The 18,512-nt window shown below is 38.1% G+C and overlaps 1 long non-coding RNA gene across 1 annotated transcript in view; it reads left to right on the forward strand.

The window, feature by feature from the left end:
* Positions 1-1,616: 1,616 nt before the first annotated feature.
* The window catches only part of LOC140691693 (uncharacterized), a 40,631-nt gene continuing 23,735 nt past the window's right edge, over positions 1,617-18,512 (forward strand). The window contains exon 1 of the long non-coding RNA XR_012067383.1: positions 1,617-1,901. This is a non-coding gene — a long non-coding RNA (uncharacterized lncRNA). The remainder of the gene's footprint in view (positions 1,902-18,512) is intronic.

Raw genomic sequence — 18,512 nt, forward strand, 5'->3', positions numbered from 1 at the left:
GTACCCTGAGGGGTCCTTTGAATATGCCAGATTGTATCAATTCATTCTTCTATCCTAAAACCCAGAAGGATTCCCATCCCTCTTCGTGATGGGTGTTTAGGCCAGCTGATTTGAGAAGAGAAGGTAGAAATTGTGCCCTGTGTCTCTGAATGTGTGTTTTTGCAGATAATAAATATCAGCAGAAAAAGGATTAGGGGGCTGTCATTTCACCAGTCATCCCCTAGATGACACTGTGGGACCAAGCAAATTTCTGCCCGGGTGGTGATTTCCAAGGGTCTCGGAGAGCACAGTCACTTCTAGAGGAATACTTTGCTTCAGGCACTCGGGACTAAAACGGACAGAATTTCCTGATCTTTTTCTTTCTTCTTCTTCCCAACCCCATTTTTTAAAGGGAACCGACTGTAGCCTGAAAGAAATAATTGGAAAGATTCTGAAGGGGCTGAATTCTCGCAGAGAAACAGGTTGCTGCTGTTTGATGACGGAGAATGACGGGGATCCGTGCCCAGGAGGTTGGAGGGTCAGGGCGGGCGCGGCGCGGAGAGCACCCCAGCCCCCAGGAACTCGGACTGCTTGGAGGGGCTTGTTTCCGAGCCGAGATGCCAGGCTGGAAGCGTTGGCGTTTGGGAAGAAAGTTCACAGTTTCATCCGAATTCGTCACTTTTACGAAACGTCTTCTTTTCTCTGAGGCCAAGCTTCTGCGAATGCAGAAACTAGGCGGGTGTCAACAGGCGGCCTGAGGGGAGCAGGTGCAGGGCGGCGGCGGCGCGGGTTTAGGGCGGCCGCTCCTCGCGCCCGGGCCGCCGGGGAACTGAGCCTGCGCACGTGGGGCGGGGGCGGGGGCGGGAGAGCGGACGGTCCCCTCGGGCCTGCGGGGAAGGAGGAGAGCGGAGGGCGGTGCCCGCGGCCTGCCCCAGGCCGGACGCGGCCCTGAGCTGTGTCTGAGGAGGGGCCGGCCGCCCAGGGGCCAGCGGGCCGGGCGCTGTAGGACGCGGCGCCCCCCGCGGCCCGGGACGCTCGCGCGCTGCCGGCGGCCCCGGCGAGGCGGTGCAGGGAGCGCGTCCCGCCTGGAGGCCGCCTCCTGCCCTCGCCCCCCGAGGCCCGCGCCGGGCGGCCGCCCAGTCCTCCCCGGTGTGCGCGGCGCCCCGCCGGCGCCTGCGAGTTTTTTTCAGGTGGGCAGGGGGCCCGCTGGGACGCCTCGGTGTTTAGGACGGGAGCCACCAGAGTCGCCAGTTGTGTCCCGGCTTGGAAACAGCCCGCACACGCCCTTGTTGCAGCTCTTTCGCTTGGTCATTGTTTTTCTCGCGGAGGCTGGAGGGCTCCCTGAGGTTCCTCTGGGTCGTGAGGAGAACATGATTTGCGCGGCCCAGAGAAAAATGAAATTGTGCGAAATTTTAAGAATTTCAAGACTGTGGTGGCAGAGCATTGGAACAGACTGGTCCTCGTGAGTGTGACTGCTCAGGTGTCGCCCATTAAGCCCACGACGCCAGCCCTGCCTCCAGGCACCCCCTTTCCCATGTTCAACCGGGGGTATCTGTTTTAGCCCCGTCTCCCCTACTTTTTTGACTTTTAGGGGACATTGTTCTCTATCTCGGACCTACAGGGGAGGGACTCTTTCAATAAAGGGTGAAAAAAGCCGCTACCTTTTTAGAAACCATGCTCCTAACCCCTCTTCTCATTCATGTTAATTTAATGGCTGCCTTGATATCTTTCAAAGGAGCTTCCTCAAAACCGTGTGTTTCTGAAGCCCAGGAACACTTTCTGTGTTGTTCTGAACACGCTTGTAAGGAGGACAATCCTCGGTGTGGAAGAGCTCAGGAGAGGCCACAGCTGAACTCAGACATCAGGAGAGAGGGGCTTTGAAACTGCCTGAAAGCCATCCTGGTTTTGATGACAATGTGCAGGTATCTGGCTCTTTTTAATGCAGGGAAAAGATGTTAAGTTTAAAAAATTTTTTTTTCATTTAAAATCTTCCAGATTATTTTCCTTCTCCCTTTTGAATGAAATTTATTTTATGTTTTGCCGTAAATAAAATCAGTTGATTTACCATTCTTTGATTAGAAATGAATAAACATAAGTGCTATAGTCAATTTTTAGTAATCACACCACTCTCACACACAAGATTTCATTTAACTCTCACAGAATCCCTGTGGGGAGACCCTCACATTGCCATTTTCCAGAAGAAAAACAGCCTCAAGAATATGAAGTGACTGACCCAAGGTCACACAGCTAGGAATAAGTGGGGAATCTGAGGTTGGATTCTCAGGTCAATGCAGATCTTTTATTTCCAAATCCATACCTACTCCATTGTATCACAGTGCCTTTTCAATAGTTAGTCTCTTGGTATACAGATATGAAAGTTCACAGGTTAATCCTTTGTTAGAGTCTCCACTTTTTGTAGCCAGAGATAGCTTCACAGTAGATTAAAATAAAATTCAGTCAGCATTAACTTTCTCTTGAAAATATTCAGTTAGTGGTCAAAGAGTGGGATAGTTTTGGCCTCATTTTTAGGATAGTTTCCCATGAAGAAGTCTGTGTTGAACAATACCAAAAGTATGCCCGCTGTGCCTTCTCCCATCAGCCAACATCTATTGCATATGTAAAAATCCTTTCTGTGTTAATATAAATAGAATAGACTAGCATTTATCTTTTATAAATCTGCCTTTGCAATTGACCTTAAGTTTTCTTTTGATTTTTGTAGTGGTAGCCCATCTGGGGCTGAACATGCACGTATTATTTACATTTTATCAGTTTAGAGTCTATATTTTGGTTAATAAGTTTCATCTCACATGCTTGTCTTGATGATTGGCAATGAATTTCTATAGCACTGTGGTGAAATAACGTTCTCCCACCGTGCAGCCCATCATTATAAATAACACTAAAATATACCTAAGTTGTCTACCATTCCTCATCTACTATAGATTATTTATACTGGGGTTGAGGGAATCATGTTTCAATGTGTTTATTATGTCTACCATTGCCAGGAAAGTCTGCTGGTAGTCTGCTGAACATCAGCTAAATCTTCTTTAGATCATAGTGACCTGTCTGGAAGCACTAAAAATTGCTGTCTGTCTTCCTGTTGTTTATCTGGCTGCTTCACTGCATCCCAAATCTAATGCAGATTTTCCTGGCATCCCAGTAGCTCCTTGGTAGATAGACCTCTTGCTTCCTCCTGGCAGGCCACCTGACAAATACCAGATGCTACCTCTTGGCTTCCTTTGATTTGCCCTTCAAATATGTGGCCAGGTCTTTCCTCATGTGGTCGTCTGATTCCATGTTTTGTGTGCTCTTCAAAGACAGGGGTCTCAGGCACAGAAATTTTTCAGAGAGAAGTCTATGTAGAAATTTTGAGTCTCATCGACTATAGTAAAATACATGAATCAGATAATTAGAAACTTGAGAGCTGATTCAGTTCGCAACTAAAACATTAAAAGTCTCTTTATGCCAGATAAGTATTTGCCAAATTTAAATCAGAAGATCATTGGAGTATGAGAACCTTAACAAGTCTCATGATTGGGCAAGCAATGGTTCCTTTAATTCAGCCTTGAATTTTTCACTTTTTTAGGACACATTTAAGAGAGCCAGAGGAAGTCTGTCCTTCTAAGCACATTTAAGGGGAAGCTAATTTATGCTTGTGCATTTTTTATGCAAATTTATGGATTTGGATTTTAAGATGTCAAACAGAAAGAGCAAGGTGGGAATAAATAGCATGGGGAATAGGAGGCAGGTGACTTTAAGGCGAGGGCCACCTGGAGTCTGAAAAATACAGCTAGTTGTAGAGATCAAGTTCAACTTGAAATGGGGTTCTCAGGGGTCAGACTGCACAAGGCAGGGCTTTCACCTCATGTTGTTTATATTAACAGATTAACTTTATTGTCCCTTTCCCCGGCAACATCTTTCTCTCAAGTTATTGATCTTTATTCAGTTACTTGTTTTTATAATTTTTTTTAATCTTAAAATCTCCCCAAATTTGACCCTAGATACAGATATTCATGAATAGTGAACTGGTTCTAACACAGATTCTTTTGTGCTTCTTCACAAGATGGGATTGGAGACCTCAGTATTCATGAGTAATTCTACAGGTTTTAGTAATGGTTCTCCTTTAGAATATTCTGAATGCCTCCTCTTTTCAGCTTTGCTAACTCTAATTCTAGAGATAAATTGAATAGGGACTCCACTTTTTCAGGCTTGAAAGATGAGATCCGAATTGTCATTGCTTATGATGTGGGGAGCATCTGAAAAAGCAGTCGCTGGAACAAAAATAGTGAACAAAAGTTAGCAGTTTAACAGACTGGTATGGGATGATATTGTAATTAAACAGAATTTAAGTTTAAGACCCCAAGTTAAAAGTCACAAGGGTAAAGTTGAAAAATGAAAGATGATTTGCAATTGAGAAGCTTCTCACTTGGTGACTTTATGTGTTTTCATTCAAGGTAAGGATCAAAGGGATTCTTAACTTAATGATAGATAATAGATAATAGTTCTTTGAATGTAGCTGGATAGGTCAGCTAGGTTAGAAAGAAGATTTTTTTTCTGTGAATATTTAAAAAGAAAATATTGAAGAGCATATTCTGAAATCAAGTTAATTTAAATGTTTTATTTTTGAAAAGAAGGTCAAAGCTGTATTTAAATAATAGTTGGTTAATTTCTTCCATCCAGTTTTTAAGCTTTCTGTTTATAGTCATTGTCAATTTGAAAGCTTAGTCTTGCAGTAGAAATAAAAGTAGCTGGGAAAACAGTGAAGCATGACTAAGAGTTTCTGCCTTCTGCTGTTAAAGTGATCTTTTATAGCTTCTTGCTATTTCCTAGCTCAGAGGCAGTGTTTTATAGAAGCAAAGCATTTGAGGTCAGAAATCATTTGTCAGGCTAATAGGAATGATTTTCTCAAGAGTTTCCCTAAATATGACAAAGTGAGGTGAGGGAGGGAATGTTTCCAAAATGAGAGAGAATTGCTCACATGGGAAAATTCCTCAGGGAAGCTGGTAGGTGGAGATGAAAAGGAATACATCACATTTCTTAGTGACTTAACATTGAGAAGTAGGAAGATGGTTGAAGTAATCTCTTGTTATTATCTCTTCAACTTCTATCATTTGATTAACAAGAACCTCAAGGAATTAATATTTAGAGTAATAATATAAAACATTGGATTCCCCAAGTATTGTCAATAAATGACTCTTTCCTTTCCACCCCCTTGCTTTAATCTTATGTCCTTTTCTTTCTGGCAAGGTTACTTCTGAGCTGCTTAGTGGGTATAAAGTCCAGAAACTCCTTATGGAAAAGTGTTGAATGACTATCAATATTAAAATCATAAACAAATTAACACAGGCATGAAGAAAATCTCTCTTCTGGAAAGTAAAATAAGAGCAACACTTGTTAAATGAACTTGAAAATAAAAACATTAAAATGTATGTCAGCACATTTGCATCAATTAATGTTCAGTTTTACAAGCTGTGTGATAAGGCAGTTTTTTTAAAGAAACTTTTCTGTGTTTTAGTATTTTATGTGCTAGTACTTGTTCTTCTCTTTGTAAGCCTAAAAATGCATTTATGAGAGATGTAGGAAATATCAAAAAAAGGTAAATATAGTAAGATGTGCTTAATATATATTTATTGATAGGAATTAATTATATGCACTTATTGGATATCTATTAAGTCCTATGCTTTGGAGATAAGAATAAAATATAAGATATAGCCCCTGTTCAAAGATGTTTACCACTTAGTTATGATTTTAAACTTAAGGGTCATTAATCATAGAGGATCACTGAAAAGAGGTTTACTGGCCCTGACTGCAAGTCTATGTGGAGTTTAAAGAAGGGAACAATCTTGAGTTGGAGTCATCCTGGGTAGCTCATTACATTAGTATGAATGTTTTCTTTTTGACTTCCAGAGAGTAGGGAGACCTTTCCTTTCCAGGGCTAAGTCTTCTCTTTATCTCTTGCCTAAGGCAGGAGTAATTATTCAGAATCCTGAAGAGTTTTGGGAAGAGAAGGCAAGGGAGGAGGTGGGTAAGGTGAGAAGCTTGTGGTGGGCAATTTCTGTACATCTATAGGTGTTCTAAATTAATAAAGTCTGAATTAGAAGAATGGGAAGAAAATTTAAATATTGTTCCATTACCTTAAAGTAGATGTAAAATTGTAATCTATTAACTAAGCACTATAATCTATGAGAGGTCCCTACAGGTCTTACTTCAATGTTAAGACTTGGTTTTCCACAGATGATACATTTGACCTCAGTTACTGCTTTACCACTAAAAATAATTTTATCCAAAATTTCTTCTTTTCTTAAAAAAAATCTGCTTAATAATACTCTTTTGTAGACAATGGGACAATAAGCTTTGGCCCCAATTCAAAGCAGAAAGTCACAAATTTGAGATCTGAATTTATAATGATTGTATCTTTTATTTATGTGGGTTTTTTTGACAGGTGACTTGTTTGTCATTTAACAAGTATTTTTTGAGCTCCTGGCATGTGCCAAACACTGTTTTTAGGTACTAGAGATACAACAGATAATAGAGATAGAGTGGTAAGTAAGACAGTCTCTACTTTTGTGGAGCACATACTGTAGTTTGGGAGTGGAGAGTGAGAAAAGGGAAAACAAATAAAAAGCAAAAAAGTAAACAAGATAATTTATGAGCGGTGTTGTAAAAATAGAGAAATGGGGTGATGGGTCAAGATTGAGGTGTAGGGCCCAGGTAGATACTACATAGAAAGATTCCGATAGGACAGAGAAGGTTCTCTGTGGAGATGGTTTTTAACCTGAGAGCTTGATGAGGAGAATGGGTTGGCCATGGGGAGAACATTCCAGGCAGAGGCAGCTTCCATGGTGAAGGCTTTGAAACTGAAGTGAACTTGGTTTGTTTGAGAAATGTGAAAAAAAGCCAGGGTGGTTGTAGTATAGTGACTGAATAGGGAGTGGTTTGGATAAAATTGAAGAGGCAACAGAGGCTTGATCATGTAGGGCCTTGTAAATAATAGTGGGAAATTTTTCATTGCTCAGTTCTATGTGCAAAGTCAAAATATTGGAAGGTGTGTATAGGAAAGCACAGGGCCTTTATGTTTAAAAAAATACTGTCCTGGCTGCATTCTGGAGAATGAATTGAGGATGGCAAGAGTAGAAGCAGGAAGACCAGTTGAGGATTCTGCAGGGGAAGGTCCTGGCTATTCTCATTTTTGGTGGAAGAGACTGGGATACAGAGATGCTCAGTGACTTGCCCAGGCTCATACAATCAGGAAGCAACCAAGTGAGCCTTTCTCAATTTAGTTCTCTTTCCCTCATATCCCGGATATGAAGAACTGGGAGTCTTTGAGCCTAGTTGGGAAGAACAGAAGACTTGGTGGTAGAAAGTTTCATTCAGGTTCTGGCTCTGTCACCTACAAGATGAGAGAACCTGGAGGAAGCCACTTGGTACTCAGCTTCTGTCAATTTGTGATTCCTTTTTCAAAGAGTTCTTATTAGGAGATATAATTCTTATGAGAAATAAGATTTAGATATGAAAGAAATATCTGTGTTTCTCAATGCAAATGAAAGAGCTATAAATTTTTAAAAGGCCTCATAAAAGTAGAAAAGTTGAAAGGGAGTAAAAGTGAAGACAGCCAGGAGCTTGTTTGCCTTCCTGCATTTTAAAAGTTGTGAAAGTTCAAATTAAATTGATCAGGAATATACTGATTCTGTTGTCAGTGGCTTGAGGGCAATAAAAGGGTCAGTTGTTTAGAACCCAAACCCCTTCTCTGCTGACTCTGGGAGACTTACATCTTTGAGAAGACAAGATATTCACCTGGAACGATATACAGACCAAAATGGAGCTGAGAAGGAGTAATATAGCTTATTAGATGAGTGACTTATGAGGGGAAGGTAATATAATCATTTTTCTTGGTGTTTCTTAGTGTGTCATTTATTCTACAGAGGGATGGCAACATGTTTTATGGTCTATAGAGCTTGTTTTCACCTAAAGTGAATATCCAAACTCATAAGGACTCATTTATTTGAGATCACAAGAGCTAGACAGTTCTGTAGTGGGTGGGCATTTGTGTAAAGAAAAAATCACACAAGCTGTTTGGCATTATTTTGGCCAGAACCCTCTGGGTTTGGACTGAATGTTTCACTTTGCATCCAAGTTACATTTGTGCCCTGTTGGCACAGCCTAATGCTGATGAGTTAGTTTGGGAGAAGGAAGATTGTTGGCTCACTACTTGGCTCTGGGCCATTTTGGTGCTTAAAGAAATATTGATCCCGGAACATCCAAATAACAGCTAAGAGTGGACATGAGGAGCAGGTCAAAATTTCTTTGACAATTTAAATAGATTTTCCAGAAAATATATAAACAGTTCAAAGTCCAACACATTTTAAAAATTACTGGATTTTGATTTGGAGGCAGAAAGACTGTGACTAGGAATGATTGCACTAATTGCTTTGCTTACATGGAAGCAACTCAGTTACTTACCTGTCAGCTGTTCAACGTTATCTAAATTATTTCTTCTCTTTGAACCTCAGTCTCCTAACCTAAACAATATGAGGAAACAGTACATCTTCTCTGGGTTACTGTGGTGGATAAATGCAGCAATATATCTGTAAGAACTGTGTGCCTGGCACATAGGAAGCATCGAACCTATGTGAATTTCTGACTAGACCAGGAGCAATGTGTTAACTGTGAGGTCTTTGGCAGAGCAGACCTGGGTCTTTTGTTTGAATATGTAAACTACCAATAATACTGACCTTTGCTTGTGTTCTACATGGATTTTTAAATTGACAAATATTAAGCTGCTGAGCTGGGGTATAAATTAGGAGTGAAAGAGGAATACTTTCCTCAGTAGGTAGTTATCTTTTTTTTTAATATAAAAATACTTTATTGCTAAAAAATACCATCATCTGAGCTTTCAGCAAGCCAGTTTTTTTGCAATAGTAACATCAAATATCACTAATCACAGATCACCATAACAAATACGGTAATGAAAATGTTTGAAATATTGTGAGAATTACCAAAATATTTCACAGAAACGCAAAGTGAGCAAATACTGCTGAGAAAATGGTGGTGATAGACTTGCTTGACATACGGTTGTCACAAACATTCAATTTGTAAAAATGCAATATCTGCAAATCTTTTTTTTAACTTTTTTTTATTGAGTTATAATCATTTTACAATGTTGTGTCAAATTCCAGTGTAGAGCACGATTTTTCAGTTATACATGACCATACATATATTCATTGTCGCATTCTTTTTCGCTGTGAGCTACCTCAAGATCTTGTCTATATTTTCCTGTGCTATAGAGTCTAATCTTCTTTATCTGTTCTGCATATGCCTGTCAGTATCTACAAATTTTGAACTCCAGTCTGTCCCTTCCCTTCCCCTCCCCATTGGCAACCACAAGTTTGTATTCTATGTTGGTGAGTCTGTTTCTGTTTTGTATTTATTTACTTATTTATTTATTTATTTATTTGGAGTCCACATATGAGTGATCTCATATGGTATTTTTCTTTCTTTTTCTGGCTTACTTCACTTAGCATGACATTCTCCAGGGACATCCATGTTGCTGCAAATGGCATTATGTTACAATTTTTTATGGCTGAATAGTAGGTAGTTATCTGAGTAGATTTTTAGGAGCTGGAGGAAGCATGAAACAGTGGAAAGAGCTTGGACTTTCATGCCAGACAGTACTTGTCTTGAATCTTAACTGTGCTACTTACTAGCCCTGTGTCCATAGCAGGGTGGAAGAAGTTGTCAGTTTTGGAGCTTATACCTACCTCTTTAAGCCAGTTTTTATCTCTGAAACATTGTTTGACTCTCCTGGTATAGCAACAAAAAAATGGTCTTTGATTATTTTATCTTTTATTTCAATCCTAGGCCCCTAGATCTTAATAGAACACTCCTCCAAAACTTACCAGTCTTGGATCATGTATCATGACTAAAGGATACTAATTAACTATTTAATTAACTATTCCAACTAATTTCAACTAAGGTGAGTATGGCTGACAGTGATTAAATATGTGACTCCTTTCAAGAAATGCTTGTACAAGTTACACAATTCTAAAATAAAATGAGTTAATATTAGAGAAATTCTTAGCCCTATAACAAGACAAATTGGGTAAATGTTTATATATAGGAAGCTTAAGTTTGTAATTTTTAACTTATATCACATATGATTTGGAAAAAAGGGATTATTTTAAATCTGAGTTTAACTTTGTTTCAGCATAAAGCCATTCAGTGATGCTGAAACTACTTTAGTCTGTTATTGTAACAAACTCCACCCACTGTCAGTCACAGCAAAGTTTCACACATTAAAAGAATGATAATCTTTCTATAGACATTTGTTAAGCACATATTGTCTTTTCGTATTGGAAATAGTGGATAAAGGAATATATCCCTCCCCCAACCTCCAGCTTTGAATTAATCCTTGAAGGATTTTGAACACACGGTTGTAATATGAGAAGTACACTCTCCTAAGAAGGCATGTAACCTGGGATCTCCTGGCCTCTGGCTGGTTAAGATGGGCTTCTTAGAGACCGTTGAAACTGGGGCTGAGAGAAGGAGTGTGGGGTTCACCATTTGGAGGACAGTGGGAGCAGAGGGAGCAAGTGTCCTTGGATTTTACTTTGAACTCTGTACTGCTTACCAACTGAACTCACACTGGCTTGTAATTGTGGTTCAGTTAATGGTATTTCCTCCTTCTGATGGACCTGCCAGCAAGCCTGAAGTGATAGTGAAGGTTGTTTAAAATATTTAGATACTTCACTGCCCTCTTATTGGGTAATTCTCTGGTACAAAACAGAGTTGACCTTTTGCAATACTTTTTTTTTTCCTCTTTGTTTCCACAATACCAGTCTCTATTCCCCCTCCTTTCTTACTGGCTTGCTTTCTGATTAACTTTCATTTGACTTCTAAATTTTGAAGGCTACCAGGTCTTGATCCCAGGCAACCTCATTCCTCTACTTGTACCCTTTCCCTGAGTCATTTCATGAATCCCCTGGGTTACCATGGCTTTAACTACCATCCATAAGCTTATGACTCCCAAATATATCTTTCCTTGGACTCTAGAGTTGTGTATTAAGATGCCCACTGACATCTCTATCTTGATAAAGGCATATAAAACTTACAATAGGCAGAGTAGAATTCATGATTCTAGCCTAAACAATTCTGTACTCACCTCTGTTCCTCACTGCCTGCTCCCTCCCATATAATCTATTAAGAAGTTTTGGTGATTAGCCTTCTAAAGGGTTAACTTGCTTCCTTATCTACCACTCTGGTACAATTCATCCTCTTTTATTTCCTGTTCTCTTGAAAAGCCCTCCAGCCTGATCTTCTTTCTACTTTTGCCTCTTTACAGTCTATTCACCATAAATCAGTCAAAGTTATGTTTTTTTAAAGATCATTTTTTGGGAGTAGTTTAGACTTATGGCAAAATTGAGAGAAAAGTACAGAGATTTCTCGTATGCCCTGTACCCCATCACATGTATAGCCTCCCCTGTTATCACCGTCTCCCAAGAGAGTAGTGTATTTGTGGATGGATCAATGGATGGATCTACCTTAACACATCATTATCACACAAAGTCTATAGTCATTCTTAAGTTGTATATTCTATAGGTGTAGACAAATGTTTAACGACATGTAGCCACCATAAACATGTCATACACAGTATGTTCACTGCCACCCAAATTCTTTGTGCTCTACTTCATCCTTCTCCTCCTAAAACCCTAGCACCCATCAATCTTTTAATTATCTCTGTAGTTTTGCCTTTTCCAGAATATTATATAGTTGGAACCATACAGTATATAGCCTTTTCATATTGGCTTCTTTCGCTTCTTTTCACTCATACACTTACGTTTTGCCATGTCTTTTCATGCCCAGAGTTGTCTTTTAAAGACATAAATTCAATTATGTCCTTCTCCTCATTTAAATACCTCCATTATTTTTTCAGTACCCTTAGCACAAAAATCCAGCTTCTTTACCCTGGACTATGTCCCCATCAGTTCTCTTCAATTAACCTCTTACCTTCCTTCATCCTACTTACTGTGCTCCATGATCATCTTCACGTTCTCACAAATGTCAGAATTGTTACCACCTTCATACCTACACTTGCCATCTTTTCTGCTTGGGGTGTTTATGTCCCTGGTTATTGTACTAAGAGAAGTGTATTGACTTCTCATTTCAGGTCTCACTTTAAAAATTGTTTCAGAGAGATTTTTTTCTGGTCATACCATTTACAGGAGTCTACAGTGCTTTTTGTCAAAGCACTATCACAATCTGAAATTATTGTAAATGTTATTTTTTTTCCCTCACATCTACTCTGTCACCTCTTGGGATATGAAAGTAAGCCTCATGGTGATGGTTTGGTTGACAGAAAAGACAGCAGATCCATGTAAAGATACTGGTTCACAATCCCTTACTCTTTGGGGGTCAGAAATATTTTAGAATTTAATTTTTATCAATAGATCATTCTAATTTTATAGAGGTGTTATGATACCTATACAATATATTATGTAGCATCACCATCTGGGTCTAAAGCAATATCCCTTAATCAAACATGTTAGTATTTCTTTAGAGTAATTTAAGAATATTCATTCTAAGTGGAATGAATGGAGTTCTTATGTTGGTAGGTTACATTTTGCTGTCAAGTGCAATTTGGAAAAAAATGTTTTGTTTTTCAGAACTTCTCATATTTTGGAGTTGTGGATGAGGGATTGTGGAACTTGGTGAAGTTTCATTAACGTTGGGTGTAAGAAGCTCCTTCCGTCCTCGTGAGATCTTTTTCTCCCTCTGATCCCTCCTGACTGTTCTGGAGATTGTTCTGGAGATGCCTACCTTCCACTAGGTCCAGTAATCCATGTTATGTCATGTAACTGCATTACTGAGGGCTTTCTACCAGGCTGAGTGAATTAAGTCTCTTTCTCAGACACAGCATTCCTGAGCAGCCCTGCACTTCTGGCCTGAACTCTACTCATAAGTAGCAATCCTAAAACAAAGTGATTGAATTGGAGAAGAGAAAGGACCGTGAATGGCAGGATGTTTTTAGACTTGGTTGCATTGTTCCTTTTATAGACTTTCCTCTTGCTAAGTTTCATCTTAAGGCCTGATTTGAGTCTCACTCAATAAAAGATAATGAGAAAAATAATTGCTCAGTAGTAGAGAACAGAAAACTGAGAGTAATCTTATTTCATTGACTGTTTATCCATATAATTATTTAATAGACCATTTAGAATTTATAATAAATCAAAAATCTGGTTATTATTTTCCTGCACTCCTTTGAAAAACAGATTTAAATAGTGCTTAAAATTTTAGCCAAATTTCAGAAGATAAACTTTTACATTGTGTTAAATTGTATAAAACAATGGTTGTAGTGAAAAATGACAGGATGATCTTTGATTCATCACCAAAGGTGTTGGATAGCTTAATAAAATAATCTGTTATACAATTCACATGGTAACTATTTCTGCATTAAACCCTTTTAGTTTTTACATGTCACAGTGTAGATCCTGAAATGACTGAGTGGGAATAAAGTTACTGAACTTTGGATCTCCTTTAGCTTCTCTGCATTTAAATAATAGAACCATTTAATTTCTGTACCACTGCTCTCCACTAAATGACACGTGCTTAATTTATTGTTTTTACAAGGAAAATAATTTATTTCTGGATGTTGAAATGTAGTCCCATGCAGCTTCTTCCCTACATTTTCTTCTATGAAATTTATGGTATCTGACCTTATGTTTAAGTCTTTGATTCATTTTGAGTTTGTTTTTGTGAGTGGTGTAAGATAGGGGTCCAATTTTGTTTTTCTCTGTGTTTTCCTTTAGTTTTTACAACACCGTTTGTTGAAGAGAGTATCTTTTCCCTGTTAGGTGTTCCTAGTTCCCTTGTTGAATATTAGTTGACCATATATACAGTGGTTTAAATCTGAGTTGCCTATTCTGTTTTAGTGCTCTGTGTGTCTATTTTTGTGCCAGTATCATACTCTTTTAATTTCTATAGCCTTGTGGTTATAGTTTGAAATCAGGAAATGTGATGCCTAAGGCTTTGTTCTTTCTCTGGATTGCTTTGGCTATTCAGGGTTTTCTGCAGTTCAATACAACTTTGGGATTGCTTTTCTTTTCCTATTTCTAGTTTAGTGAATGCCATTGGATGTTTAACAGGGATTGCATTGAATCTATTGATGGCTTTGAGTTATATGCACATTTTAACAATATTCTTCTGATCCATGGATATGGGATATCTTTCCATGTGTTTGTGTCTAGATTGATTCCTTTCAACAGTCTTGTGAGTTTTGTTGTACAGATTTTTCACTTACTTGGCTAAACTTATTCCTCAATATTTTGTTGTTTTTGATGTTATAGTGAATGGGATCATTCTTTAAAATTTCTTTTGAAGATGTTTCATTATTAGTGTAGAGAAATGCAATTGATTTCTATATGCTTATTTACTTTAATTGTTCTATAATGGTTTTATAACTTTTCTTCTGCAAATATTCCTCCCTTCATACAAGTAATATCAGATGTATTTATCTAGACCAGGAATGATGCGTGTAATGATCTATTGAGAACCAAGTCATCCTTTTGAAGCACAACACCTCATTTAAAGTCTTCTCTTTCATAGAGTATACTTCAAATTTGATACATTGCAGAACAGATGTTTACTGGAATTACATTAGTGAAACATGCCATTACAGGTGCAGTTAAGCTTGAATTCTATAGAATTCCAGAGGAGAGAGAGTGCCCTACCCTATGGCATCTCTCCACTTATTCCACCATTGACTTTTCCATGTCCCTCCATAATAAACCTTTATCATATTAAGTATTAGGATAAATGGTTTACAATTACTCCAAACTACTTAGGACACTTATTTAATCCATCTGTTTTTTATTTCTGTTTTATAGAATGTATCCATGTAGAGTGATCATCCGCCCTTCAAGAGCCCTGTAAGTTTGGTATAGGTACAGATGTGAATAAAGCTAGCTTCCTCTCTTGGCCCCTCTGTTTCTACTGTTCTATGTTGCTAAAGAAATTAACAAGGTAATACATTAGAAGTGATGGGACAACAGTCAAAATTTTTAATATAATATTTATTGATGGACTTTTTACGTGAAGATGTTGTAGAGTGATTGGATAAAGTAAAATTTTTCCTTCAATGGCAAAACCCTTTACTGGCTATTAATGTACTTGGGTAGATGAGGAAACAATTCTCTGTGTCTCTGTAATAGTGATTGTCAGAAACTGGCTATTAATTCAGGAGGAATTTATTAAAATGCAGACTACCAAGATAGAGATGTAGGACATGACGGGTAGGATCCAAATAGTCATAGTAATTGAAAAAAATAAGAACAGGTGATTTTCAGAATTCTACTAGAGAAATGCATTGTCTGTTTTTATTACTTAATAGTGGAGTTATCTTATATTTGCTAATGTTTCTTTTTTTCCCCCTTATTTTCTGTCTTCAACAATTTTCTGTGCTTTTGTTAAATCTGATCATCTGATCCTTGGTTTTGTTATTCATACTTTTTTTTTCTTAAGTTTGACATACTTCTTGTCACCCAGCTTAGATTCTGATTGTTCTTATGCTTACCTAAGTTATGTGCAAAAGAGAAGATTTACTTAGCTATAATAAAATGAGCTAAATCTGCTTAAAGCCAAGATAGGAAATTAAAAAAAATTTTTTTTTTAGTTTTAATCTATTTCTTGGTGCCAGAGGGAGGGGTAGTCTGTCAATTATGTATTAAGTTAGACTTTCATATCCACAGTGCACATGCAACATCAAAGTTCTGAGCTAAAATGATTTCTTATTAACATTTAAGTAAGATTTTTATCTAATCCAGACACAGTGACAGGCAGAAACCAAAGGGGTTTAATAAGCACCTTGTCATTGAAGGTCAGGTTCCTAACAGAGCCCTTAATTAGCATGTGGAACATCTTAGGGCTGAAAAATCTCTTGCCAAGTGATTTTCTTTTTTGGCCAGTTCACTCATACAGGTGATAATGTCAAAGAACTTGCGGCTGAAACTTACTTTACATGTTCTTTCCATAATAGGGATACATTTTCTGTGCTCATGGATTCTCTGCTGACTGAATTTTTTTCTGGGGGAATGCATATAAGAGTACTAAACATTTTCTGTAAGGTGAAGGAAATGTCAGATTCCATTAGGAATTTGGATAACAACATCATTTATAGGCATTTCATTTGGTTTTGGCTGTTCAGCTGCAATGAACATATTGGGAACTATAAATAATGTGGTTAAATTGTAGGGTTATTTTGTGTTTTATTTTATATATAATTCATTTTGATATTATGGCAGAAGTCTCTTATTTAAGGGATGTTCTTGATTGTTCCAGGTTGGCTTTTATGCTTTCAGAGCTATTTGTAAGGTCCTGAAGTCTGTCTAACCTTGGCACTTCTCAAGCCTCGTCCCTAAAGCCTATGATCCTGTCTTGTCTCTGTTAATACCCTCTCTGTTGAAAACAGAGTTTAATGAAGAATTATCATGCTGGGACTGGGATAGAAGTGGGAAATAGTCTATTATTTCACCTTGTTGTACAGAATTTATCACATTGTTTAATGAGTAATCATAGATATGTAGGGATAGAAGGTCCTGCGTGGGTTTGCTAATAACTGCCTATTTAATATTAGATGCCATTTGGCCTCAGTAGCATTCCTTTATTAAAAGTACATAAAATAAATGAATTGGATTAAATGTTCACTGGGCTCTATCATACCAAATATTCAAAGGATCTTAGTATTTGTAATGAAAAAAAATTTTTTGTCTTATTGATAAATCTAATTTTTTAGTTTGAACCTGGGAGCAATTTTGCTGTTATAATTTGATTAATTCAATTCAAAACAGCACGCTTTAATGAGGAACCCACTCTGGGTAAAGAACAATAAATAAATATCCTTATAGGTCACATCCGTATTCTATCAATGTTCTGTCTTCTTGGGAAGATGGGGAGCTGTTCTAAGGTAAGCAGCAAGGCTCGCTCTTACAGAATTAAACAGGAAAGGAAATGAGGAGCTGCAACTGACCTCTGGTGACCAGCACCAGGCCTCGGAAATGGGCAGGAGTGGTGAGGATGCAGAGCAGAGCAACCTCCTCCTCTGAGGCAGGACATTTCTGGGCAATATTAGAGCCCACTACTGTGAGCAAGTAGACAATTTAGTATAGTCCATACCTGCTGTCAGGAACCTGGTTATATTTAAAGGACACACATAGATAAAAACTTCTAGATAAATCTGAACTCTGCCTGTCCCAAATCAACTCCAAGCTCAAAACTGTATCTTGGAGGCTGTACAGTAACATCTCTAAGTAATCACATTGAAGAACCAACATTTCTTTAGGACTTTTAGTTCTTTATTTAAACTGCACATATCATTTTTTCAGCTGAATTTCCAGTGCTTGAATAGGAAATTAACCGGTGCAGACACAAACATGAGGGAGAGAGACCCTGGCTAAACTGGAGGAGTGATCTTAATCTGCAGCTCTGCTGTGTAGAATAATAAGACATACAGGGGTGTTCTGAGAAGGAAAATGGCAAACTTGACAGTTGAGGAAAGAAGATGTTTCTTTCTGTGAAGATTGACTAGAGTGAGGATGACTGTGGAGGAAGGGGGATTTAGCATGGTTATTTGGTTAATTTCTTCATTCTTAATCCCTGGCACTTCACCATCAGTCTATTAAGTCATTTGGGAATTAATTTATGCAATTGCTTCTAGTTTAATAAAGAGATTAACATTATTTGTAGCATACTCCTGTCCATTTCTGTAACACAGCTATTAATGATTTTTAATTTTGCTCACTTCAAACTATCTTAAAGAAATGCAGTGATTCTTAAAGAAATAAGTCATGAGGCATTTTTGATTTTCCTTATTATCCTCCCATTTTAAATAGATCATTAACTTGAAGTGCATTCTTTTTTAAAATGGCGTTCTTTTTAACTGAGATTGGGTATGTCTATACTTTCATACCTTTCTGAGTTATCATAGAAGAAACCAAAGACTTTGTTTCTGCTTTTGATTTATCCACATTGGGCAGCGCCTTGCTCAGTTGGATGTCACCTCTGAATCCAGACCAGTTCTTAGTCTTTCCCCTAGAATATTTTTGACTGATAGAGCTCAAGAACCACCTTTTTTTTTTTTCTGGTGCCTAAAGCAGTTATTTATCAGGGAATGAAAAAATGGATTTTATTGGAGAGCAATAACTGAAATGCATTTGGAATGTTGTGAGCAGAAGCCTCAAATTAAGCTTATCACAAGCTTCAAAATGGCATATACCAGGAAATTCATTCTTGCTTTCAAGATAGGAAGAGGGATGACATTATAAATGGAGGTACCTTATTCTTTTCATAAGGAGGACACTGGGAACCATTCTGACTTGAAATGATGCCTCTTATACAAGTGACTCTCAATTTAATTTGGAAGGTACCTATGCTCACCACTCTAGCACGATGGCCACACCATCGAAATTCAACTTGAAGAGCCAGGCAAATTGGCAGCTGAGGTTTCCATCTCAGATATTCCATTTCAGCTTCTTTCTTCAAAATAGCAG

Source organism: Vicugna pacos, chromosome 36, assembly GCF_048564905.1.
Source record: "Vicugna pacos chromosome 36, VicPac4, whole genome shotgun sequence".
Classification (NCBI taxonomy): domain Eukaryota; kingdom Metazoa; phylum Chordata; class Mammalia; order Artiodactyla; family Camelidae; genus Vicugna; species Vicugna pacos.